The sequence below is a fragment of the Nerophis lumbriciformis genome, linkage group LG13 (assembly GCF_033978685.3).
Source record: "Nerophis lumbriciformis linkage group LG13, RoL_Nlum_v2.1, whole genome shotgun sequence".
Classification (NCBI taxonomy): domain Eukaryota; kingdom Metazoa; phylum Chordata; class Actinopteri; order Syngnathiformes; family Syngnathidae; genus Nerophis; species Nerophis lumbriciformis.
In genome coordinates, this window is record NC_084560.2 from 11,825,051 (window position 1) to 11,848,207 (window position 23,157).

The window sequence follows — 23,157 nt, forward strand, 5'->3', positions numbered from 1 at the left end:
AGAAGGAGCTGAGCCGGAAGGCAAAGCTCTCAATTTACCGGTCGATCTACGTTCCCATCCTCACCTATGGTCATGAGCTTTGGGTTATGACCGAAAGGACAAGATCACGGGTACAAGCGGCCGAAATGAGTTTCCTCCGCCGGGTGGCGGGGCTCTCCCTTAGAGATAGGGTGAGAAGCTCTGCCATCCGGGGGGGGCTCAAAGTAAAGCCGCTGCTCCTCCACATCGAGAGGAGCCAGATGAGGTGGTTCGGGCATCTGGTCAGGATGCCACCCGAACGCCTCCCTAGGGAGGTGTTTAGGGCACGTCCGACCGGTAGGAGGCCGCGGGGAAGACCCAGGACACGATGGGAAGACTATGTCTCCCGGCTGACCTGGGAACGCCTCGGGGTCCCACAGGAAGAGCTGGACGAAGTGGCTGGGGAGAGGGAAGTCTGGGCTTCCCTGCTTAGGCTGCTGCCCCCGCGACCCGACCTCGGATAAGCGGAAGAAGATGGATGGATGGATGGATGGATTTGCCTGAGCGGCTAGGAGACACCAAAAAATGGATTAGAAAAGTCAGATTTAAAATAATATTTTATTTTTTTCCCGCGGGCCGGGTTTTGTACGCTGGCGGGCTGTAATCAGCCCGCGGGCCGTAGTTTGGGGACCCCTTATCTAGTCGATAGAAAAGGGCTAAATAAATGTAATCCATTCTTATTAGTACCGTTATATGATTAGCTACTGACGTACCACGACGTGACTCACATTTCGACATGTTACCATAGCAACAACGCTGCAAACATTACTAGCTGATTTGACTGTGTACTTTTGTCCGCTTCTTCCGAGACAAACGGCAAGTTTGCAATAGATGTCAGACTCTTAGGAGCCGCGGAAACACTAGTTGCTAACTTGTTTGAAGTGGAGGCAGACTAAAGACCTACTGAAATGCGATTTTCTTATTTAAACGGGGATAGCAGGTTCATTCTATGTGTCATACTTGATCATTTCGCGATATTGCCATATTTTTGCTGAAAGGATTTATTAGAGAATATCGACGATAAAGTTTGCAACTTTTGGTCGCTGATAAAAAAGCCTTGCCTGTACCGGAAGTAGCAGACGATATGCGCGTGACGTCACAGGTTGTGGAGCTCCTCACATCTGCACATTGTTTACAATCATGGCCACCAGCAGCGAGAGCGATTCGGACCGAGAAAGCGACGATTTTCCCATTAATAAGCGAGGATGAAAGATTTGTGGATGAGGAAAGTGAGAGTGAAGGACTAGAGGGCAGTGGGAGCGATTCAGATAGGGAAGATGCTGTGAGAGGCGGGTGGGACCTGATATTTAGCTGGGAATGACTAAAACAGTGAATAAACACAAGATCTATTAGCCACAACACAACCAGGCTTATATTTAATATGCCACAAATGAATCCCGCATAACAAACACATCCCCCCTCCCGTCCATATAACCCGCCAATACAACTCAACACCTGCACAACACACTCAATCCCACAGCCCAAAGTACCGTTCACCTCCCCAAAGTTCATACAGCACATATATTTCCCCAAAGTCCCCAAAGTTACGTACGTGACATGCACATAGCGGCACGCACGTACGGGCAAGCGATCAAATGTTTGGAAGCCGCAGCTGCTTGCGTACTCACGGTACCGCGTCTGCGTATCCAACTCAAAGTCCTCCTGGTAAGAGTCTCTGTTGTCCCGGTTCTCCACAGGCCAACGGTAAAGCTTGACTGTCATCTTCCGGGAATGTAAACAATGAAACACCGGCTGTGTAATCCGGCACAACAGTCAGGGGGTGCATTCTACGGTGGGGGTGCGTTATCCGGCACAACACCTGCCGCAATACACCGCTTCCCACCTCCAGCTTTCTTCTTTGCTGTCTCCATTGTTCATTGAACAAATTGCAAAAGATTCACCAACACAGATGTCCAGAATACTGTGGAATTTTGCGATGAAAACAGCCGACTTAATAGCTGGCCACCATGCTGTCCCAAAATGTCCTCTACAATCCGTGACATCACGAACCGGTGTCATCATATCGAGACGTTTTCAGCAGGATATTTCGCGCGAAATTTAAAATTGCACTTTAGTAAGCTAACCCGGCCGTATTAGCATGTGTTGCAATGTTAAGATTTCATCATTGATGTATAAACTATCAGACTGCGTGGTTTCAGTAGGCCTTAAGGCTAACTGTTTAGCTCACTACAATGTAATGTTGTCTTACATTTCGTGCGATTCAACAATCATTTAGAAATAAATAATGTCTAATTACCTTTTCCTCCTCTTGCTTCGATGTCCATGAACTGGAACGTTGCACTTGATGACGCTGCGGTGTAAACTCACAATGAAACAAGTGCTCCAGGCTGCTTGGCTGTCGGGGGGAGAAAGGCACCGCTGTGTGGCCTCTCAGGTGCCGCAGCACGCAGGTGCAACCCACGACGGGAGCCCGACCCTTGTTGCATTGAAAGTGTTCTTATATTCTCCGCTGAAGCTTTCAAATTATGAAGTAGAGCTCCTGCCTCGGTTAAGCTACTTGTCGGCAGTCAGGCAGACATTTTGTAACTTGGCTTTAAAAAAGAAAAAAAGAAAAATACTTGTCTGAAAAGGTGCGGGGATTATTGGTCACCGGAATTGGAATGCAACATCGCTCACACACTAGTAAAATGCTCTTACACACAATGGTTAAATGCTCCCATACACAATGGTAAGATGCGCTCATACTACCGAAATTGTTGTCTCTCACACGCACGTGTAAAAAGCACACACACACACACAGGTGAAATCCGTTTATACATACTAGTGAAAAATAATTCCAGGTGTGTGTGTGTGTGTGTGTGTGTGTGTGTGTGTGTGTGTGTGTGTGTGTGTGTGTGTGTGTGTGTGTGTGTGTGTGTGTGTGTGTGTGTGTGTGTGTGTGTGTGTGTGTGCATGAGAGAAAAACATTTAAGTACTGTTTATAAGAGTGTTTCAGTAGTGTATGTAAGAATGTTTCACTAGTGTTTATAAGAGTGTTTCAGTAGTGTATGTAAGAGTGTTTCAGTAGTGTATGTAAGAGTGTTTCAGTAGTGTATGTAAGAGTGTTTTAGTAGTGTATGTAAGAGTGTTTCAGTAGTGTTTATACAAGTGTTTCAGTAGTGTTTATACAAGTGTTTCAGTAGTGTATGTAAGAGTGTTTCAGTAGTGTTTATCAGAGCTTTTCAGTAGTGTTTATAAGAGTGTTTCAGTAGTGTTTTTAAGAGCGTTTCAGTAGTGTTTAAAAGAGTGTTACAGTAGTGTATGTAAGAGCATTTCAGTAGTGATCCAAAGGCCCAATTTATTCAGTGATTTTTACCTTTTTTCATGACAAAATGTTTTATTGAAATAAAGAGTTGCTAATTGCACATTTTTCAATTGATTCAAACCATTCCAAACATCAAAATGTTCCGCTCACTCTGGAAACAATGGCTTCAAACGTCCCCATTTTTCTATTTCCAGATGCAAATCTGCATGACGACTCTCCAATGCAGTGCGGCTGTGACACAGGTGCGACCCGCATGGCTAGAGGCAGATCCTAGTGAGGCTTCATTAATGGAACAGGAAGAGAATCGAAGCACAAGGGCAAACACACACAGCTCATTACCTTCTGGCCATCGTATACCTTTCACACCACAACTCAAAGTGTGTGTGCGTGAGTGTGTTTTGTGCGTGCGTGCATGTGTCAGTGTTAGGAGGGGTGTCTTGGGCATTTATTGCATTTATAAGTGTTTGTATGGCAGGGTGGGTGGTGAAACATCACCCCTTGAAATAAAAACTATTGACTTTAGCCCTGCTCACGCTTTCTAACCGGGAAGTGCAACGAAAACGGTGTGCAGCGACGAGCTTTGGGCCACAAAGCTTTTGGCCTCCAAGCCAGACTTCGGACACCACAGTTATTGTGTAATTAACGCTTTTCTCTTGCTAGAATGTTTGATAATCAATTAAGTAAACATTTAATGATGAATAATTCCCTGTTTTTAAAGTTAATTTGCAATTTTTTAGGAACTATTCCTTAAAAAAAACCGGGGCTGATCAATGACGAGCCGGGGGCCACAAATGGTTCATGGATCACACTGTGGTAGACGATGGATTACTCTTTTTTTTTTTTTTTTTATCTGTGATTTGAATAAATTAACAAAAAATCCAGAATTATATAATATAATGTATATATAAAATAAATAATATCATGTATAAAAAATGTTTTAAGTTATTACATTTTATTTCAATTTTCTTGAATAAGATTTTTTTATAAACTTTTTTTGTTGAATTGTTAATCTGTGCAGCATGGTGCCTGTGCATGCTGGTGCCTCACAATAAGAAGGCCCTGGGTTTGATCCACTGGCTTGGGGTCTTTCTTTGTGGAGTTTGCAGGTTCTCTCCGGGTACACCAGCTACCTGGGGATAGGTTAAGTGGCAACACTAAATTGTCCCTAGTGTGTGAATGTGAGTGTGAATGTTGTCTGTCTGTCTTTGTTGGCCCTGAGAGGGACAAGCAGTAGAAAATGAATGGATGGATGTTTTTAATCTACAATTTGAATAAATTAACAAAATAATTCCAGAAAAATGCATTGTTCATCATCAGTTATAAACCATTACAACTGTAGACTGTGATAGTTAAATTATTAAGTTAAATTATTCTAATTTGTTTGTAGTTTTTCATTACTTTTTTTTAAATTAACAATTTGAATAAATTAATAAAAGAATCCAGAATAATTTGATTTTTTTCATCATCAATTATAGGCAATTAAACTGGTAGATTACTATCTGTTTTTAAAGTAATTTCATTTGTAATTGTATTGAAATTATTTTTTAATGTGATATTTTCTTACTTTTTTTGTAAAAAGATTGTTTTAATCTACGATTTGAATAAATAAATAAAACATTCCTAAACAAAGATCATTTATTTTCATCATTTATAGGGAATCATAATTGTAGATTACGATTAAAAATTGTATTTAAACTATTAAATTTTTTTACTTTTGCAGATTACGATTAAAAATGTTATTTAAACTATTAATTTTTTTTACTTTTGCTGTAAGTTTTTCATCTAGAATTTTTAAATTAACAAAAGAATTACATACAAAACATACATTTTTTGTCATCCTTTTCCACTACAATTACAGTTGTAAATTAGGAGCTTTTTAACAAAGAATTTAATTGCAATTTCTGACTAAGCGGTTGACTAACTTATTGCAAATGCTGATACGAAATCGGAGAACGTCAGCGTTGAGCAAGCAGGAGGATTGGGAGAGAGAGAATCAAGCCGTGTGTCGAAAACAGACATTTCAATTACTCACGTTTCTTTACCAAACCCTATAAATTAACATTTGAAACTAAGTCGTAACGTAAATTATTACCCCAATGAGAGTGTTTTCTGTGAGGGGAAAGGACAATTAATGAAAATGATAAGGACAACAATGTTACGATCCGCTGCCCGGATCAGAGTTTGTTTGTTTGTGTCACGTGTTTTCAGCACCTTGAGTTTAGTTTGTTTCTGTTGCCATGACGGCAGATTGTGCGCACCTGCCTCTGGTTAGTGTTCGGGACGCGCACCTGTTGCCCGGGCGCTAATCAGAGGGCTATTTAGTCTTTGCTCTGGCCTCACTCTGTCTGGCTTCGTAGTTTGTTCTCACACAACTGATGACGACGATTATTTACTGTTTCTTAGCTACTAGTTCTCACGCTAGGCTCTTTTGGTTTGCTAGCTCCCACGCTAGCCCTTTTGTTTGTTCATCATATTATTTATATTTAAAATAAATCATTTTTCCTACCTGCAAGCTGTGTCCGAAGCCGTCTGCATCCTTGGGAGAACCACACCCGCATCACTATGCGACCCAGTCGTCACAGTACGAAGCCAGCAGAAAACAATTCTCCCGCACTGGCTAACGAGGAGTTGGACGAAGGTACGCTCATGGTGTTGCGAGCGATGGAAGCCGAGACGCTTCGCTATTCGACGGAGGAGAGGTCGAATCTCATGTGGGGACCTGGAGGCTCTCTTATCCCCATCGATTCCCTCTGGTCGGAAGACATCGCCGCTAAACCGCAGTACCGTGCGCGCCGTCAAAGACGGAAGCCGGCCAGGAGGTCTTTCCCTCGCCGCCAAGACGCGCCGCTCCTCCCCCGGACCGAAGCAAGCTACATTCAGCCCAAACTCCCCCTCCTCAGATGTTTGGCAACCCCATCGACCACTTCGCCAAAAAGTTCTCCGATTGGGCTGTAAGTCACATGGACAGTTGCAACAGTAATGTCATGTCATTGGCGCCTCCCGAAGAGGTAACTCCGCCCACTTCTGATGACATCATTGAACAAGATTTTTTTTTTCCATCTTCTAAGTCTTTCTGTCAGCCAATACCAAATGACTTTCATTGTAAGATAAGACATTATCAGGACATTTTTATTAAGTGTAAGTCTAGTCAGTCACATTCTGATTTTCAGACTCCACCTCCAGTGACTTTGGTTCCGCCCCCAGTGACTATTGCTCCGCCCACTGCACATATTTTTTCCCCCTGTGCTCCCACCCAATCTCAAGTGGGGGATGATAATAGTCAATTTGGACAATTTGAAGAATATACCCCCCTCCATACCTCCCCCCACCCACCCTTGAAGACGGTTCCAAACCGCAAAGAGCGCGTCTGGTATCCGCGTCTTGAGGGGGGGGCTAGTACTGGGAACTGTGCTAGTGCGGTGGCACAACTTCGGCGTGCTAAGCCGCAACCTCCTGCACGGCCACCGCCACCAGTCTTTCGGCGTGCTAAGCCGCAACCCCCTGCACGGCCACCGCCACCAGTCTTTCGACGTGCTAAGCCGCAACCCCCTGCACGGCCACCGCCACCAGTCTTCCGGCGTGCTAAACCGCAACCTCCTGCACGGCCACCGCCACCAGTCCTTCGTCCTGCTAAGCCACAACCGCCAGCTAGGCCACCACCAGCTGCACCTCGGCTAGCACCTGTTCCTGCACCTCGGCTGACACACCAAGCTTCGTCTCCAGTACCTCCACCACGCCAAGCTCCACCATGCCAAGTTCCTCGGCTGGTTCCCACATCAGCGCCGGCTCCAAGGCTGGTTCCCACACCAGCGCCGGCTCCAAGGCTGGTTCCCACACCAGCGCCGGCTCCAAGGCTGGTTCCCACACCAGCGCCGGCTCCAAGGCTGGTTCTCACACCAGCGCCGGCTCCAAGGCTGGTTCTCACACCAGCACCGACTCCAAGACCAACCCCTGTCCCGGCTCCAAGGCTGGTTCCCACACCAGCGCCGGCTCCAAGGCTGGTTCCCACACCAGCGCCGGCTCCAAGGCTGGTTCCCACACCAGCGCCGGCTCCACGGCTGGTACCCACACCAGCACCGGCTCCACGGCTGGTACCCACACCAGCGCCGGCTCCACGGCTGGTACCCACACCAGCGCCGGCTCCACGGCTGGTACCCACACCAGTAGTCGTAGAACTCTCCGGCTGCTGAACTTCTGGCGCCACTCACGCCCACCTTCTCGGCAGCCACGAATGTGGCCTTTCCGTGGTCGCCCGCCTCGCCTGCGGCAGCGCCGGCTCCACGGCTGGTACCAGAACCTGCACCTGCTCCACGGCTGGTACCAGAACCTGCACCTGCTCCCACGGCGACGACGTCTCCTCCTGCCTCCACGGCGACGTCGGCTCCTCCTGCCTCCACGGCGACGTCGGCTCCTCCTGCCTCCACGGCGACGTCGGCTCCTCCTGCCTCCACGGCGACGTCGGCTCCTCCTGTTTCCACGGCGACGTCTGCTCTCTCCTCGTCTTCGTCTCAGCGACCTCGAGTGGTCTGGCTGCGTAAGCGGCGCTCTCGGAGGTTTGTTTATGGACGCCAGTGGCGCAAACAGCAGCGACACCCGAGACGTAGTCGTAGAACTCTCCGGCTGCTGAACTTCTGGCGCCACTCACGCCCACCTTCTCGGCAGCCACGAATGTGGCCTTTCCGTGGTCGCCCGCCTCGCCTGCGGCAGCGGCGTTCCACTCGCCGCCGCCACCTGACTCTTCCCCGGTGGATTCGGGGACACGTGGCCTGGCGACCCACCACCAAATCCTCCCTCCACCCTCCCTTGACTCTCGAACTATTTCTTGTTTTTTGGGTTCTAGTTTTATTTAGTGTCAAGGGACATCTGGAATCTGTCCTTTAAGGGGGGGGTACTGTTACGATCCGCTGCCCGGATCAGAGTTTGTTTGTTTGTGTCACGTGTTTTCAGCACCTTGAGTTTAGTTTGTTTCTGTTGCCATGACGGCAGATTGTGCGCACCTGCCTCTGGTTAGTGTTCGGGACGCGCACCTGTTGCCCGGGCGCTAATCAGAGGGCTATTTAGTCTTTGCTCTGGCCTCACTCTGTCTGGCTTCGTAGTTTGTTCTCACACAACTGATGACGACGATTATTTACTGTTTCTTAGCTACTAGTTCTCACGCTAGGCTCTTTTGGTTTGCTAGCTCCCACGCTAGCCCTTTTGTTTGTTCATCATATTATTTATATTTAAAATAAATCATTTTTCCTACCTGCAAGCTGTGTCCGAAGCCGTCTGCATCCTTGGGAGAACCACACCCGCATCACTATGCGACCCAGTCGTCACAAACAATGCTTTTTTCTCCGATATCTGTTTTTATTTGCTTTGTTTTTGACCCTAATCCTTCATTTTGTTGGCCATGTTTAAAAATCGCTGCAAGCCAAAAAACATAACAAAAACGAGCGTGTGCAGCAAACAATTTTTGGACGCAACTGTCAGGCAAAAGCCAAAAAGACTTATTTTGACTTAATCACAAACTTATACATCATGGCGTAGCACAGGGGTCCCAAAACTACAGCCACATGACAGGGAAGTCCCAAGTTAAACATTTTTATTGTATTTATTTATTTATTTTTTAATCTGTCCTTTCTAATTCATTTTCTACTGCTTGTTACTCTCGGTGTCTCCTAGCCGCTCAGGCAAATCATCCATCCATCCATCCATCCATTTTCTACCGCTTATTCCCTTTGGGGTCGCGGGGGGCGCTGGAGCCTATCTCAGCTACAATCGGGCGGCAAATCATATTGTCTAAAAATGCATTTTCCCATCGATAACGTGACATCATCGCGCTCGGAATACATATATATTATATATACAGTCCGGCCCCTGGCCAAATGTTTTTAACCCAACCCCGAGTCAAAAAGTTTGGAGACCCCTGGCCGGAGCATGTACGTTGAAAATACTTAAGGACGCACAATAGCCTTGCTGTGACTGACATGTTGTTGAGAGGGATGACGGATGCTTTGCAAATGGTGTGAAGGTTGACAGCATGATCGCATGCTAACAAAAGGCTGACAGTGCTGAGGGATTTGCTAAAAAGCCGGTAAACTGACTAACATGACACTTGGCTGTTGGAGACAGGAACAGGACATCCACCCTTTTGCACCAGTGTGTCACTTTAAAAACCGCATGAAATCTGCACCCCTCTCTCAGGGCGGTGCACACACACACGCACACGCACACACACACACACACACACACACACACACTGAATGACACGCCGCTTTAATGAGCTTTAAATGACTGAGATGATGAGTGTGCCGCAGTGCTGTCAGCACACAAGGAATAGTGATGGTGGGTGGGCTGGGGGCCCGAGACAGGTGGAAAAAGTTGTCTGTCGTCAAAAGGCAACAAAGAAGCTGTGAGGAAGGAAGATTTATTTTTAGTGGGGCGTCTTTCTAGCAAAGCGTCACGCTGACTAAGCGCTTCACACTTTCTCCAAGACAGCTGTGAGAGCCAGGATGGCGGGGTTTTCGTTCCCGTTTGGATACACCCTGACGGTCACGTGGTGAAAAAGCTGTAACTTGTGGCAAAAAAAAATTACATAGTTGATATCAAGGAATTTTAAGTAACATTAGAATATTTTTGTTCAGCGCCATGCAAGTGTAAAACAAAGTTAAGCATCAGGGATGTTCTTGATAACATATTGTAGCATCCCGGAAGAGTTAGTGTTGCAAAGGATTCTGGGTATTTGTTCTGTTGTGTTTATGTTGTGTTGCGGTGCGGATGTTCTCCCGAAATGTGTTTGTCGTTCTTGTTTGGTGTGGGTTCACAGTGTGGCGCATGTTTGTGACTGTATTAATGTTGTTTTATACGGACACCCTCAGTGTGACATGTGTGGCTGTTGAGTAAGTATGCTTTGCTTTCGCTTGTGTGCGTGTGTCTAACATTGACGTGATCATTAAAAGTTGAAATGAATGTACATAGAGTCAGCATTTCTTGACATCTTCAAGCAAAGACATTTATCAAACCCGTCCAACGCTACATTGGTGTCAGAAGTGGGATGGCTTTCTCAAAGAAGCTTGAGGATCTCATCAAGTGCTGGGAGAATGCACTTCCGGATGAAGACCAACTACCTCGTCACCAGGAAGAGGAAAGGAACAAGCGCCGCTCTGGTGGATTGGAGGCTCAACTACATCATCACCAAGTAAATGAGAGGAACCACTTGGAGGAAGAATGGAAGCTCAATCTGATGGGACAAGATTGGAAGTTCAACCAGATGGAGGAAGTGCGCCTCGTGTGGGAAGGAGTGCCTGGCGAAGAAGTGCCTCTCCTGCGGTGATGGTGGACACAAATTCCCGGCGAGATGACTACAGGCCAAGCATCGCCACACCAAAGCTTCCTCACTATAGTGGAGAAGGCTCTATTGAATCCTTCCTCCTCCAGGTCCAGCTAGCAGCACGTTTGAATGGCTGGTCTGATGTGGCAACCGCAGGGCATGTGGCGCTATCCCTGGAAGGCCCAGCCCGACAGTGTTTAATCGATTTACAAGAGGAGGAATTGGCTGATTGGGGGGTCATGCGCGAGGCTCTTCAACGACGTTACGGGCGACCAATCCATGCAGACGAAGCACGAGAGCAGCTGTAAAAGCGGCGACGCTTTTTGGGAGAAAGTCTCGGAGCTTATGCTGCGGACCTTCGCCGTCTGGTGCAAAGGGGCCACCCAGCGTTTCCAGAAGTATTACAGGAAGAGCTCACAGTGGAAGCCTTTGTCCGTGGTCTACAGCCTGAACGACTTTGGGAACATCTCAGAATGTTTGCTAAACACTCTCTCTCTGCTGAATTGACTGAAGCCGAACGTGTGGAGCACGTCCTGTGTCCAGATGGCCGCTGTGATGTTCCGCGAGTCCGCCAGACTGGATGGGACGGGACAGAACGAGAGGGAGCCGACCAAGTGACTGCAACGCCACGGCCACGCTCCTCCCGGAGGAGGCAGACCAAAGTGAACTGTTACCGCTGCGGTGTCCCTGGCCACATTGCAAGATACTGTCCAGCCCCTGCCCCCATTGATGTTGCCGCTGAGGTGTCGTCAAACTAGAGAGGGGTGTCAGTGTCAGGTAACTGACACCCGGGATGGTTTCCACTGTACCCGAATGTGACGCACAGCGCCTGGGCCGCCTGGGCAGGGCCAGGGAGCTATACCTGGAATGTGAGCTTGATGGAACAGTCTGCAGAGCCCTGGTTGACACGGGGTCCACTATCTCCATCATCCGGCCGGGTGTCCTTCCCCACTTGCAGCGCAGCTTGCCATCAGGCTGGACAATCACCAACGCCTGAATTACAACCGTCACCGGTAGCAAGGCTGCCATGCTGGGCCAAGGGACAATGTGCATTAAGGTGGCGGACCAAGAGAGACGACACCCATTCTGGCTGGCCGACATCCAAGACCCCTGCATTGTTGGGCTTGACCTGTTGGAGATGTGGGGAGCTGTGGTCGATGTGCCTAGGGCCATGCTTCATCTTGGTGAGAAAACAGTTGCCCGCCAGGGTACTGATGAGCCAGGCGCCTGCAGAGTGACAGCCCCCACAGAGCCATCCCCGGCTACGGCCTTCATGGTGGACCAGGAGAAGTCTCAACCTAACCCTTCTACTAATATGCCGCCTACTATAGAGACCCAGCAGGCTATTGCAGAACTGTTAGAGCGAAGCAGTCAAGGCCTGGATACCACCCAGCAGGAGCGACTGAAAAGCTTACTGAATGCTTTCCAAGACATTTTTGCTGCGAAAGATGAAGACTGCATGCACACCAGTCTCTTACTCCATGACATCGACACAGTAGACGCACGACCAATCCGGCTACACCCACGCCGTCTGCCCCTTGCCAAATGAGTGGCTGCCCAGGAGAAAATCGAGGAGATACGCCAGGCGGGCGTCATCGAGCCCTCCAGCAGTACATGGGCAGCACCCGCAGTTCTGGTAAAGAAGAAGGACGGCTCGTGGCGGTTCTGCGTCGACTAAGTATGCTTTGCTTTCACTTGTGTGCGTGTGTCTAAAATTGACATGATCATTAAAAGTTGAAATGATCGTACATTGAGTCAGCATTTCTTGACATCTTCAAACAAAGACATTTATCAAACCCGTCCAACACTACAATATTATTGTAAATATTTAGATTTTGATTAGAGAGAAGTAGTTTTAAGTTGTTTTTCTACAGTGTTATAAAAAATATGTTTTTATTGTCTCTAGAAAATAAGCCAAAAAACATACAAAATTGAAGACTTGTTTTTGGAAAAGAAAAATACTATTTTAAATGTATTCATGTTTTAATTGAAACCAAAAGTACTTGGAGATACACAAATTGGAGACACAAGTTTTTTTTCTATTTTCTGGCAACCACAGAAAAATGGACATACTGTACATGTAGTTCCATTTTTTTTGTTTCAAATCTGGGGACGGCATCATTAGGTTTTCTTTTTCCAAATAAAAACAGTACACTATTTTAAGTTTAAGTTAGAATTTTTTTTTTTTTACTTGGAGATACATGTTTTGTCTTCTGCAGCCATCACGTAAAATTAATATATTGTACTATAAAACAAAACAGCCTGATTCGGGCTCAAAAAAATTAACTTAAACCCAATAAACAACACAAAAAAGATCATAATATATTAATAATTATCAGAATTAAAGCTGACTTTTTTCTAATCCAAAATAAATGTTTGTATATGTGTTTCTATAAAAAAAAAAAAAGCAAATCTAAAAAGAATTGACAAAAGCCTACTGTACAGGTTTTTCATTCTTAGCTAGTGACAACGCTAAAAGGAGCGGCTAGCTAAGTAGTGGTTAGCGGCTGATGTTGGCTTATTTGTCCTCCGTCAACAAGGAATGGAACTTTATTGTCATTGCATTTAAAAAGTACAACAGAAATACATTGGTAGCACAAACCCGTTTAAGATCAGACATACTTACAAGGTATTCAGAAGAGGAACACTGATGTTTTGCCACAAGGGCGGCGCCCTGTAAAGATGGGGAATGGCTCAACTTGGCATTGTCTGACTTCCTGTTTATATTCTTCCTCATTTAATCTGTTGCTGTTCTCATAAGGTACATAAAGTCATAATTGTGTTAGTTTTATTGGCTCAACAACTAGAGATGTCCGTTAATGGCTTTTTTACCGATATCCGATATTCCGATATTGTCCAACTCTTAATTACCGAAACCGATATCAACCGATACCGATATATACAGTCATGGAATTAACACATTGTTATGCCTAATTTTGTTGTGATGACCCGCTGGATGCATTAAACAATGTAACAAGGTTTTCCAAAATAAATCAACTCAAGTTATGGAAAAAAATGCCAACATGGCACTACCATATTTATTATTTTATTAGTGCATTGTTTTTTTAACATGCCTCAAAACAATAACAGTGCAATACTTTTTCATAACATGCTCACTACTGCCTAGTTTCTCTTGTTATATTCTTATTTTTCTGTTATATTTTTATTCTCATTGTTGCTTTTTATTTTTATTATTTTTGTAATCTCAATTCTGCACACTGCTGCTGGAATTTTAATTTTTCTGAGGAAACTCTCCTGAAGGAATCAATAAAGTACTATCTATCTATCCAAACAGCAGCTTGGAATTTGGGACATGCTCTCCCTGAGAGAGACAATGAGGAGGTGGGGGTAGGGGGGTAGCGGGGGGTTTATATTGTAGCGTCCCGGAAGAGTTAGTACTGCAAGGGATTCTGGGTATTTGTTCTGTTGTGTTTATGTTGTGTTACGGTGCGGATGTTCTCCCGAAATGTGTTTGTCATTCTTGTTTGGTGTGGGTTCATAGTGTGGCACATACTTGTAACAGTGTTAAATTTGTTTATATGGCCACCCTCAGTGTGACCTGTATGGCTGTTGGCCAAGTTTGCTTGCATTAATTCGTGATGAGAACAGCCGGTAGATATTATGTGACTCAGATGGCACGCACGCAAAGGAAATGCCTTTAAGGTTTATTGGCACTCTGTACCTCTCCCTACGTCCGTGTACACAGCGGCGTTTTAAAACGTCATACATTTTACTTTTAGAAACCGATGCTGATAATTATGAAACCAATACCGATAATTTCCGATATTACATTTTAAAGCATTTATCGGCCGACAATATCGGCAGCCCGATATTATCAGGCATCCCTATCAACAACATCTCAGCTCAACTTTGCATTGTTGTAACTTCTTTTTCATATTCTTCCGCTGGTCTCACGAGATACGCTAAAGTCTCATGTGAATCGCTAAAGTTGGTGACTAGCTCACAAGTGGCTAGCAGCTAATGTTTCAGCTGTTTCAGTTAACATCTTAGTTTAACGTGGCATTGTCTGGCCTCCTGTTTATATTGTTCCCCATTTAACCCTAAGCTGTTGAAAAGTCATAATTTAAATGTTGCTTTCTCATTATCCAAGGCCGTCAATATCCCAGCTCGATATTGTACTTTTACAACTTCCTGTTCATATTATTCCGCTGGTCACATGAGATATGCTAAAGTCTGATGTAATTTTTTAAAGTGAACATCTAGTTAACACGTGGCTAGCAGCTACTGTTAGCTTGTTAGTCCCTTGGCCGCATACCAGCTCAACATTGCAATCATCTCTGGCTACCAGTTCACAACTTCCTGTTTACGTTCTTCTAAAATCATGCGCAGTTAACTCTTTTTTGGTTTTGCGAGGTTCAGTAACGTTTCACAAGGTTTGCTAAATTTGCTAGCGAGGCGGCACTCTAAAAAGTGTCTAATGTTAGCTACTTTGTTTTCAGTTAACGTCGTAGCTTACACATGGCATTTTCTGACTTCCTGTTTGTGTTCTTCCCCATTGAACCATTTGATGTTCTCTTGAGGTAAGTAAAGTCATACAAACGTCTGCTTGCTCATTTGTCTCCTGTCAACATCCCAGCTCATTGTTGCAAATTCCTGTTTATATTCTTCCGCTGGTCTGACGAGGTGTGCTAAAGTCTGATGTGAATTGCTAAAGTTGGCGACTAGCTAACAAGTGGCTAGCAGCTAATGATAGCTGATTTGTTTGTAGTTAATACGAACCTAGCTTAACGTGCCATTCTCTGACTTCCTATTTATATTCATCCCCATTTAAGCTTTGCTTTGATTTTATAATGTATATTTGTATAATGTGTGTGTTCTGAAATAGTGACAGAGAATAGAACAAGGATGGACAATTCAACCCTTAACTCAACAATGAGTAGATGAGTGTTGTGTGTGTGTATGTGTAAATAAATGAACACTGAAATTCAAGTATTTATTTTATTTATTTATATATATATATATATATATATATATATATATATATATATATATATATATATATATATATATATATATATATATATATGTAATAAAATATATATATACTGTATATATATATAGCTAGAATTCACTGAAAGTCAAGTATTTCTTATATATATATATATATATATATATATATATATATATAAATGTATATATATATATATATATATCTTAACCACGCCCCCAACCACGCCCCCGCCCCACGCCCGACCACGCCCCCCGCCCCCACCCCCCGAAATCGGAGGTCTCAAGGTTGGCAAGTATGTCTTAGCTCAACAAAGTATTTTTACAACTTCCTGTTTATATTCTCCCACTGGTCTCACGAGCTACGCTAAAGTCTCATGTGAATTGCTAAAGTGGTCTGATAGCTAACAAGCTGCCATCAGCTGCTACTGTATTATCACATTTGTCTCTCAAACACATCCTAGCTCATCATTGCAATTATCTCTGGCTGCCATTTTATAACTTCTATTTACGTTCTTTGCAAGACCAACAAAGAGTTAAATGCACATGCGTTTACATTTTTCTAAACGCATGTGCAGGTGACCCTTCGCTGGACTTGTGCGGTTCACTAAAGTTGCTAGCGGGGCGACTCCCTAAATAACAGCTAATAGTTTATGTGAGCTAATTTGTTTCCAGTTAACATTCTAGCTCAACGAAGCAGTCTGTCCGCAACTTTTTTTTAAATTTTTGTCTAATGCAAACACTAAAGTATAAGTAGATAAAAAATAAAAAAAAATTAAAAAAAATTCGAGATACAGGTACGTGTTTTTGCAACACACACATCCTTGCATAATGTTGCAACCTTCTGTTTATAATATTCTGCGGGTAATTCTTTGCTTGTTTCTCGCATAATTTATTAACACATCAATTGATGTGTTTTTATATTTGTGTGCGACTATAAGACATACTTGCCAACCCTCCCGGATTTTCCGGGAGACTCCCGAAATTCAGCGCCTCTCCCGAAAACCTCCCGGGACAAATTTTCTCCCGAAAATCTCCCGAAATTCAGGCGGAGCTGGAAGCCACGCCCCCTCCAGCTCCATGCGAACCTGAGTGACGTCAGGTGCGCAACACCACGCAAATCGTTGGCCAACCAAAAAGTAACCCCAGTACGCTATAGCCAACATTCACCAGGAGATGGCAACAGACAAACATAGATCACTATTACATTCCTCCCCTTTTAGAAATGTATAGAAGTTACTCAAAATAAATAAACAACCCAACCAAAAAATGCAGCAGCTCAATTAAAAAACTGTACTTAAGCCACATTCTTTTCTTTTTTTTTTTAGTACTGAACTCTTAACCCTCATTTAAAAAATAAACATGCTTATTATACAAACAGTATTTGTACACCTTTAACACAGATTTTTATACTGTCTTCAGAGATTCAGTTTTTTTGGTGGTACTCGAAACCTTTCTGGGTACCTGCGAAAGGGTGTTCAGCATGGTTAGAAAAATAGTGACAGAGAATAGAACAAGGATGGACAATTCAACCCTTAACTCAACAATGAGTAGATGAGTGTTATGTGTGTGTATATGTGTAAATAAATGAACACTGAAATTCAAGTATTTCTTTTATTTATATATATATATATATATATTTTATATATATATATATATATATATATATATATATATATATATATATATATATATATAAAATAAATATATATATAGCTAGAATTCACTGAAAGTCAAGTATTTCATATATATATATATATATATATATATATATATATATATATATATATATATATATATATATATATATATATGAAATACTTGACCTGGTGAATTGTAGCTGTAAATATACTCCTCCCCTCTTAGATCCGCCCCCAACCACGCCCCCCCTGTTGGCAAGTATGTATAAGAGGTGAGTGGATTGTAACAGTATCATTTTTTAAGAGTAATATCAAAGGTAGTCATTCAAATAATTACTTGAGTAAGCGTAAGTATTCAGTGGTAAAACTACTTAAGCACTGAGTAATTGGTGAGTAACGTATTAATATTTAGTAGCTAATTTTGCAGACATTAATAGTTGGTGTGTGCGTGTGTATTTATGTGATTGTGTGTGTGTGTGTGTGTGTGTGTGTGTGTGTGTGTGTGTGTGTGTGTGTGTGTGTGTGTGTGTGTGTGGGAGTGTGTGTGTGTGTGTGTGTGTGTGTGTGTGAAAGAGACAGTGACAATACCACAAAACATACACATTTTACAGTAACTTGTGACGTTATAACAATGCTAATGTTCGCATAATGTTAGCTAAAATATAAAAGACCATCTACAACTTACTACAACATGTTTTCTTTCGTTGAAAGTGGAATTCTTGTCAGCTGAAATGTGGACAACAGAGTCGTGCTGCCTCGTACAACGTTATGTCACTTTTTACAGTGTGTTGTTTGAGACCGGTCATGTGACTGCCAGGCTCTGTTTGATTGGTAAAATTGGTACATGTTATTAGTACTTACGTTGGATTGGTGAAACAGAGTCATGTGACCGCCTGCTGAAGGAAGTCGCTCTAACGAGCCAAACAATTTGTCTTTGCAAGCTGTAGATTATAAATAATGATGATATAAATAAATGTAGCGATCGGAATGAAACTCCATGTAACTCAAAAAAATACTGAAGTAAAAGTAAAAAGTATGTTGCATTAAAATAAATCAATCAATCAATGTTTATTTATATAGCCCTAAATCACAAGTGTCTCAAAGGGCTGCACAAGCCACAACGACATCCGCGGTACAGAGCCCACATAAGGGCAAGGAAAAACTCACAACCCCAATGGGACCATATGTGGGTGACCCCCCCCTCCCCTCTAGGGGAGACCGGATGCAATGGGCGTCAAGTGGGTCTGACATAATATTGCAAAAGTCCAGTCCAGAGTAGATCTAACATAATAGTGACAGTCCAGTCCAAAGTGGGGCCAGCAGGAGACCATCTCGAGCGTAGACGGGTCAGCAGCGCAGAGATGTCCCCAACCGATGCACAGGCGAGCGGTCCACCCCGGGTCCCGACTCAAACCGCCAGCACTTCATCCATGGCCACTGGACCTGTGGCCTCCCCCTCCACAAGGGAGAGGGGGGCAGAGGAGAAAAGAAAAGAAACGGCAGATCAACTGGTCTAAAAAGGGGTCTATTTAAAGGCCAGAGTATACAAATGAGTTTTAAGAAGGGACTTAAATGCTTCTACTGAGGTAGCATCTCTAACTGTTACCGGGAGGGCATTCCATAGTACTGGAGCCCTAATAGAAAACGCTCCATAACCCGCAGACTTTTTTTGGGCCCTGGGAATCACTAATAAGCCGGAGTTCTTTGAACGCAGATTTCTTGCTGGGACATATGGTACAATTCAAACGGCAAGATAGGGTGGAGCTAGACCGTGTAGTATTTTATACGTAAGTAGTAAAACCTTAAAGCATACTTGCCAACCTTGAGACCTCCGATTTCGGGAGGTGGGGGGTAGGGAGTGGGGGGCGTGGTCGGGGGTGGGGCGGGGGGCGTGGTTAAGATATATATATATAAGAAATACTTGACTTTCAGTGAATTCTAGCTATATATATATATATATATATATATATATATATATATATATATATATATATATATATATATATATATATATATATATATATATATATATATATATATAAATAAATAAAATAAATACTTGAATTTCAGTGTTCATTTATTTACACATACACACACATAACACTCATCTACTCATTGTTGAGTTAAGGGTTGAATTGTCCATCCTTGTTCTATTCTCTGTCACTATTTCAGAACACACACATCATACAAATATACATTATAAAATCAATAAGAAAATGGGAACTCTAATTTGGGAGTCTGAATTAGGATCAGAAGTTCCTACATAAACATTGCGCACTCACATCGCCATTTTGTATTGATTACTGCAGCTGTACACTGGATTCATTCACAAATACAAACTACAACTCACAAACACTTTAGAGTTAGGCTCCACCATCAGAATGTGTACTTAAACTTATAAAGATCACATGGATATTATTCAGTGAGTTGATTCACCAAAACTAACCTGTTTTACAGGAGGAAAAAGCACACAGGACGTTTCAATTGTTCACAGACTGGTCGCGCTCATCAGAATGACAAGACACTTCCGATCTGCAGGTGATAGCATTCAATTGGGAAGAAACGCCCTACTGCCCCCTACTGACCAATGTGAATACTGATAAATGTGTAATGACAGCTCCAAAAACGAATTCAAACCACAAAATAAAATAAATTAATCAACACAAAAATGTGACACATTATGGGTGGGTCACATATGCATGTACAGTAGATGGCAGTAGTGTCCTGTTTAAAAGTGTCACAACATTACTGTTTACGGCAGATGAACTGCTTTAGGTAGACGAAAACTTGACTGCTGTTGTTGTGTGTTGTTACTGCGCTGGGAGGACGTTAATGCCTAACAATAAACCCACATAAGAAACCAAGAACTCGCCCTCGATCATTAGCTGTTTATATTGTATGAAAGCGGACGTGTGAACAGGCTGTCAACACGTCACTCAGGTCCACATGGAGCTGGAGGGGGCGTGGCCTCCAGCTTCGCCTGAATTTCGGGAGATTTTCGGGAGAAAATTTGTCCCGGGAGGTTTTCGGGAGAGGCGCTGAATTTCGGGAGTCTCCCGGAAAATCCGGGAGGGTTGGCAAGTATGCCTTAAAGTCACATCTTAAGTGCACAGGAAGCCAGTGCAGGTGAGCCAGTATAGGCGTAATATGATCAAACTTTCTTGTTCTTGTCAAAAGTCTAACAAAATGGACAAAATGGAACGAATTTTAGCGATATTACGCAGATGAAAGAAGGCCGTTTTAGTAACACTCTTAATGTGTGACTCAAACGAGAGAGTTGGGTTGAACTACAATTTATCCAAAAAGTAATGTATCAGGGTAAACGTAACGCGTTACCCACCTCTGGTGACTGTTCAGGCATATATGCCATAAAAAAACGTCCCATTTGGAGCAGTCCAAGCGCGCCATTTATGACTTAATTTTGTCGCTTCCAGTGTTTGCAGCTTCTTTTGCAATAACATATGACAAATTCTGATTATTGAATTAGTAGCGAGTACACACACTGAGTGGGACACACGCTTGCTTTGTGGTCTGTTTGGGTTTTCCTTCGCCGCGTGCCAGAACAGGTGAGGTCAAACAATGCGTCCACTGTGCCGCTGTTTAATGCACTCGGTGGCCATTAGATGACATAAACCACGAGGACAAAATTAGTCTTTATCTTTGCGTGTGCTCAGCTGAGAAATATGTTTTTGTGCCTTATAATAACGTTTTTTTAATTCATTGCCCTGCCTCCTGTGCTGGTTTCAGGCTGCCTCGCTGGCCCCACCCGCCTTTGTGGCTCCACCCTGCAGCAGATATAAGCTGTGTCCACAAGGTGGTCATCTGTTATGAGCACATATCCCAGGGTTCCCTCAGAGGGGTCCACCGTCCTGCTGCTTTTTTATCTTCTAGCTGTCTCGCTCTGTTGCTCGCCGAGTCGTACTGCTGTGATTATTTCGCCATAAAACCGACCCACAAAGGTAAGCACTCACCTATCACATATTTTAAATTGCATTTATTCTCAAATTACTGTATTCTAACTCAGTATCTTGAAATGTATGGTCTTGTTGACTGCACATGAATTGAACACGTCCGCAAGTTTTTATTTCAGATGGGAAGTTAAATGAAATGTATGTACTAGAACATTTTCGAAACAATAGACCACGTTCCAATCATTCCACATTGTGGATATTTTTATAGTTGTTTCTCAGCCAAATCAAAACAAAAATGTGTTTATTTTTCAATAACAGAAAAAAAACGTGTATCTCTAATTTTAGATTTTATTTTTGTTGTCATGAATGTTTTTTTTATAATTTAAAAAAAATAAAATTAATATAGTGTGTTTTAGTTGAACAAATTATATTGTAACCCAAAAATAAAAACAATTGGGGGAGGGAGGGTGAATTAAAATGTAGCAAAAGCAGAACAAATGTATTTAATTTATTTCTGTTTAGTATCCAATTAACCAGAAATCTTAATTTTTTTTCTAATGCAAAAATAAGTATACATTTCTTAATTTTTTTTCTAATCCTCCACCACCAAAAAAACATAACATATATTTTCAAAACAGATTTGTTTCCTAATACCTTAATAAAAAATGGAAAAAAAATCTTTGTTTTTCTAAATAACTAAATATTGTCAATTGATGCTTATCCATCTACAGAAATCATACAATATTGAACGAAATGTTACACACACACACACACACACACACACACACACACATATATATATATATATATATATATATATATATATATATATATATATATATATATATATATATATATATATATATATATATATATATATGTATGTATATATATATATATATATATATATATATATATATACATACATATATATATATATATATATATATATGTATGTATATATATATATATATATATATACACACACACATATATGTATATGTGTTTATATGTGTATATATATGTGTATATATGAATATGTATATGTGTGTATATGTGTATATATATGTGTATATATGAATATGTATATATATATATATATATATTTTTTTTTTTATATATATATATATATATATATACTGTACATATATGCATATATATGTATATGTGTGTATATATGTATATGTAAATGTATATATATATATATATATATATATATATATATATATATATATATATATATATATATATATATATATATATATATATATATAATTTATCATTATGATTTAATTAACAGGGATTATACATCATTATAGCAGGACTCTCTCTGGATGTGATTATTGGTGATTCTTCCATTATGGTCATTTTCACACGTCTTCTGTGATTGGCTGAGAGAAGTCACATGACTTTCAAGGTTTAGGTTGTCCAAAATGCTTCCTTAAAGGTGATTATGATTATATTTTGAATGCATGTTCCAGAACCATCCTTTCCAAATGAGTGTGCACCACTTGTGAATGAAAGCAAATAGGCATTGAAATGTTTGGTGAGTGTGCAGGAAGCTGAAGCCAAACTGTCACATGTATGGTGTGGGGGCAAGAGCAGCAGTTTGGTGAGAAGAGAGCGCAGAGTAAATACATCCTCATTGGCTCACTGCTTTCATACCTATCAGACTGGAGTGTACAGTATCATCGTGCACAAATTACACTGGTCCTCCATGATGTCGTATTTGACTTTTAAAGGTCAACAAATTGCTTCTTTCCAAGACAATATCTGCAGACCATATGTCCCAACAACAGCAGCATGATGTAGACTGTCTGAACTTGAACAGTACTGCAGAGCCTGGCCTAAAATCTAGAGAAAACCATTCCAACTTCTACAATAAAGATGGACCACTTGGGAGTTTCTCTTGAACCACTAGTGGCCCATGAGCCACATTTTGAGAAACATGTCCAATGAAAGGCATCAATCACCACATTTTGGATTATTTTTTTCTGGCTGCATGATCCATTAGTCATGTTAGGTCGCATTGTGTCTATTTTT

General features: G+C 42.3%; 1 protein-coding gene across 1 annotated transcript in view; it reads left to right on the top strand.

Moving 5' to 3' along the window:
• The first annotated feature begins 21,022 nt into the window (after positions 1-21,022).
• col8a1a (collagen, type VIII, alpha 1a) overlaps positions 21,023-23,157 on the top strand; it is a 35,004-nt gene continuing 32,869 nt past the window's right edge. The window contains exon 1 of the mRNA XM_061970635.1: positions 21,023-21,162. The gene's annotated coding sequence lies outside the window, so the exon portion shown is untranslated. The remainder of the gene's footprint in view (positions 21,163-23,157) is intronic.